At 51.2% G+C, this 5,000-nt stretch overlaps 1 non-coding gene across 1 annotated transcript in view; it reads left to right on the forward strand.

Annotated features, from left to right (window-relative positions):
* The first annotated feature begins 4,820 nt into the window (after window positions 1-4,820).
* LOC124560824 overlaps window positions 4,821-5,000 on the forward strand; it is a 1,910-nt gene continuing 1,730 nt past the window's right edge. Inside the window, exon 1 of the ribosomal RNA XR_006969334.1 lies at window positions 4,821-5,000. This exon is cut by the window's right edge and continues 1,730 nt beyond it. This is a non-coding gene — a ribosomal RNA (small subunit ribosomal RNA).

Consider the following 5,000-nt stretch of genomic DNA (forward strand, 5'->3'; position numbering starts at 1 on the left):
ATCACAATACTGCCTCCTGTCACAGCACACAAACAATGGCAGGAATGAAAGACACAGGTCTGCCACAAGCATGGAATCAGAGCGCCGCCTGTTATGAGCCAAAGGTGCACCCTGACGTGGCAAATCAGATGATGCCGCAGTCATTTACTTACGATAATCACAATCAACAAACCGGCCCCCCCCCCCCAAAACACCTTTCCTTACAACAATGTGTACCTTAACCTAACCCGTATTGTGCCTTAACCTAACCCGTATTGTGCCTTAACCTAACCCGTATTGTGCCTTAACCTAACCCGTATTGTCCCTTAACCTAACCCGTATTGTGCCTTAACCTAACCCGTATTGTGCCTTAACCTAACCCGTATTGTGCCTTAACCTAACCCGTATTGTGCCTTAACCTAACCCGTATTGTGCCTTAACCTAACCCACGTTGTGCCTTAACCTAACCCACGTTGTGCCTTAACCTAACCCACGTTGTGCCTTAACCTAACCCACGTTGTGCCTTAACCTAACCCACGTTGTGCCTTAACCTAACCCACGTTGTGCCTTAACCTAACCCGTATTGTGCCTTAACCTAACCCGTATTGTGCCTTAACCTAACCCGTATTGTGCCTTAACCTAACCCGTATTGTGCCTTAACCTAACCCGTATTGTGCCTTAACCTAACCCGTATTGTGCCTTAACCTAACCCGTATTGTGCCTTAACCTAACCCGTATTGTGCCTTAACCTAACCCGTATTGTGCCTTAACCTAACCCACGTTGTGCCTTAACCTAACCCACGTTGTGCCTTAACCTAACCCACGTTGTGCCTTAACCTAACCCACGTTGTGCCTTAACCTAACCCACGTTGTGCCTTAACCTAACCCACGTTGTGCCTTAACCTAACCCACGTTGTGCCTTAACCTAACCCACGTTGTGCCTTAACCTAACCCACGTTGTGCCTTAACCTAACCCACGTTGTGCCTTAACCTAACCCATATTGTGCCTTAACCTAACCCATATTGTGCCTTAACCTAACCCATATTGTGCCTTAACCTAACCCATATTGTGCCTTAACCTAACCCATATTGTGCCTTAACCTAACCCATATTGTGCCTTAACCTAACCCATATTGTGCCTTAACCTAACCCATATTGTGCCTTAACCTAACCCATATTGTGCCTTAACCTAACCCATATTGTGCCTTAACCTAACCCATATTGTGCCTTAACCTAACCCATATTGTGCCTTAACCTAACCCATATTGTGCCTTAACCTAACCCATATTGTGCCTTAACCTAACCCGTATTGTGCCTTAACCTAACCCGTATTGTGCCTTAACCTAACCCGTATTGTACCTTAACCTAACCCGTATTGTGCCTTAACCTAACCCGTATTGTGCCTTAACCTAACCCGTATTGTGCCTTAACCTAACCCGTATTGTGCCTTAACCTAACCCGTATTGTGCCTTAACCTAACCCGTATTGTGCCTTAACCTAACCCGTATTGTGCCTTAACCTAACCCGTATTGTGCCTTAACCTAACCCGTATTGTGCCTTAACCTAACCCGTATTGTGCCTTAACCTAACCCGTATTGTGCCTTAACCTAACCCGTATTGTGCCTTAACCTAACCCGTATTGTGCCTTAACCTAACCCACGTTGTGCCTTAACCTAACCCACGTTGTGCCTTAACCTAACCCACGTTGTGCCTTAACCTAACCCACGTTGTGCCTTAACCTAACCCACGTTGTGCCTTAACCTAACCCACGTTGTGCCTTAACCTAACCCACGTTGTGCCTTAACCTAACCCACGTTGTGCCTTAACCTAACCCACATTGTGCCTTAACCTAACCCACATTGTGCCTTAACCTAACCCATATTGTGCCTTAACCTAACCCATATTGTGCCTTAACCTAACCCATATTGTGCCTTAACCTAACCCATATTGTGCCTTAACCTAACCCATATTGTGCCTTAACCTAACCCATATTGTGCCTTAACCTAACCCATATTGTGCCTTAACCTAACCCATATTGTGCCTTAACCTAACCCATATTGTGCCTTAACCTAACCCATATTGTGCCTTAACCTAACCCATATTGTGCCTTAACCTAACCCATATTGTGCCTTAACCTAACCCATATTGTGCCTTAACCTAACCCATATTGTGCCTTAACCTAACCCATATTGTGCCTTAACCTAACCCATATTGTGCCTTAACCTAACCCATATTGTGCCTTAACCTAACCCATATTGTGCCTTAACCTAACCCATATTGTGCCTTAACCTAACCCATATTGTGCCTTAACCTAACCCATATTGTGCCTTAACCTAACCCATATTGTGCCTTAACCTAACCCATATTGTGCCTTAACCTAACCCATATTGTGCCTTAACCTAACCCATATTGTGCCTTAACCTAACCCATATTGTGCCTTAACCTAACCTATATTGCGCCTTAACCTAACCCATGTTGCGCCTTAACCTAACCTATGTTGCGCCTTAACCTAACCTATGTTGCGCCTTAACCTAACCTACGTTGCGCCTTAACCTAACCTATATTGCGCCTTAACCTAACCTATATTGCGCCTTAACCTAACCTATATTGCGCCTTAACCTAACCTATATTGCGCCTTAACCTAACCTATATTGCGCCTTAACCTAACCTATATTGCGCCTTAACCTAACCTACGTTGCGCCTTAACCTAACCCACGTTGCGCCTTAACCTAACCCACGTTGCGCCTTAACCCAACCCACGTTGCGCCTTAACCCAACCCACGTTGCGCCTTAACCCAACCCACGTTGGGCCTTAACCCAACCCACGTTGCGCCTTAACCCAACCCACTTTGGGCCTTAACCCAACACACGTTGGGCCTTAACCCAACACACGTTGGGCCTTAACCCAACACACGTTGGGCCTTAACCCAACACACGTTGGGCCTTAACCCAACACACGTTGGGCCTTAACCCAACACACGTTGGGCCTTAACCCAACACACGTTGGGCCTTAACCCAACACACGTTGGGCCTTAACCCAACACACGTTGGGCCTTAACCCAACACACGTTGGGCCTTAACCCAACACACGTTGGGCCTTAACCCAACACACGTTGGGCCTTAACCCAACACACGTTGGGCCTTAACCCGCTCTGTAATTGTCATACGACGCGTTAAATTAGTGTAGTGTTGCCTAACTGCAACCCCCGCAATATAGTTTGCTACTCGCACTGCCTGGTCCCCAGTGTATCGCTTCATGTTAAACACCTTGCAGCGATACACTGTAATGTGGATGGCAGCAGGACGTACATGCTCAATGCCCTTCGCAGTTGTTCATTGGCATTCGCATGGCGAAGCACTTAGCCTACGCTGTGGTACGGCCTGTGTCAACTGTCCGCTGATGTTGTACGTCCAAATCACACACTGTACTGCACATTGGTCCTCATGTACTGAATGATACATCGTGGTACATGTGACCGTACAACGACTGCGCCAACAACGGCGAACCATGCGGTCCAACTGTTGTGCACTCAGCTATGTGTCGTCTCCCTATAAGAGCCGGATTGCAGTGTGGTATGCCCTGGATGGCGATCAGCATGAGCCGTCTGTTGATGTAGTGGCGCGTGTTGTCAGACGTAGTCGTCTCTTTTCACACACCGTGACAGCATGGTGCACTGCGTTCCACATCTGCGACATGCGACAGAGGCCGGTTGACAGTCGTTCGCGCAATGGACATCGCATACGTACGGGGGCCACCTTCCACGTGTTCGCGAAGCGTGCACATGTTGTTGCGTGTATGTGGGCAGACATAGTGTGTCGTGACACCTGACACAGGCATGCAACAATCGTTGAATTTGCAAATGGCGATGGACGTCTACGTTTGCTGGTGACGTTACGCAAATGAACAACTGGTAAACCGTTGTGGTGCGGTTGTTCTCGCTAGAGGTGAATCAGTGATGGCGACGATCGGTTGAGCTACCAACCGGTTGTTTCAGCGATACCCACCATGCCCACGAACGTGAATGGCATGTGGGTGTGAAGCGATACGCGGCGGTGGCTGGGTGGGACCGTCCCCGGCCGGTGAGGGGGGGCCTCCCGGCGTGCTGGCCGCGCGGTGCGTGGGCGCACGCGCTACAGCCGGCTGGTGGGGGCGGCCAGTGGCAGGCGCGCCGGCCGACGGAGGCGGCAGGCGGCGCAGCTGCGCGCCGGCGCACCCTGCACGCGGCGCCGTGCGGCCAAAGTAGGTCCTCGCGGGCCCGGTGCGAAGCGCGGTGGACATCTGCAGTGTGCTGGTCCGATTGAGGACTGTGTGCGCTGAGGATGCGCCGCCGCCCGGCGCTCGGCGCCGCGACGCCGTCTGCTGCTCGGTCGCCTCTGCGGTTCTCGCAGGTGGTTTGTATCGCAGCTGTGCGGACGTGTTGGCGCGTGCGCTGTGCTGGGAGAGTTCGCTTCGGCACCCAAGTGGGGCTTTTGTCCTTCTGTGGCGCTGGCGTTGGAGCTGCCGGCCACCGTAGGTGGCGCGTGTTGTCTCCCGCCGGCAATGCCACGACAGCACGCTCCCGGGCCTCTGTCGGCAGCGGCAAGCTCAGTTGGGAGCACGGGTGGTCGCACCTAAAGCGTCTACTCGCCAAACTCCGGGCGATTGCGCCTCTCTCGAACCCGACCAAGTACTTAGGACGGCGCTGCGCGCCGCCGGGACCTGAGAGGGTTTCGAGGTGTATCGTGCAGGGGAGCTCAGCCTCCTCCTGTTTGCAGAATAATTGAGCGGACGCTTGCGTGTTCGCGCGGGCCCCCGGGACACACTCCCGGGCGGCCGGCTGCTCAGCTCTAGTTGACGCAGCTCCCTGGTTGATCCTGCCAGTAGTCATATGCTTGTCTCAAAGATTAAGCCATGCATGTCTCAGTACAAGCCGCATTAAGGTGAAACCGCGAATGGCTCATTAAATCAGTTATGGTTCCTTAGATCGTACCCACGTTACTTGGATAACTGTGGTAATTCTAGAGCTAATACATGCAAACAG

This window comes from Schistocerca americana, unplaced genomic scaffold (genome assembly GCF_021461395.2).
Source record: "Schistocerca americana isolate TAMUIC-IGC-003095 unplaced genomic scaffold, iqSchAmer2.1 HiC_scaffold_112, whole genome shotgun sequence".
In the NCBI taxonomy this organism is placed as follows: Eukaryota; Metazoa; Arthropoda; class Insecta; order Orthoptera; family Acrididae; genus Schistocerca; species Schistocerca americana.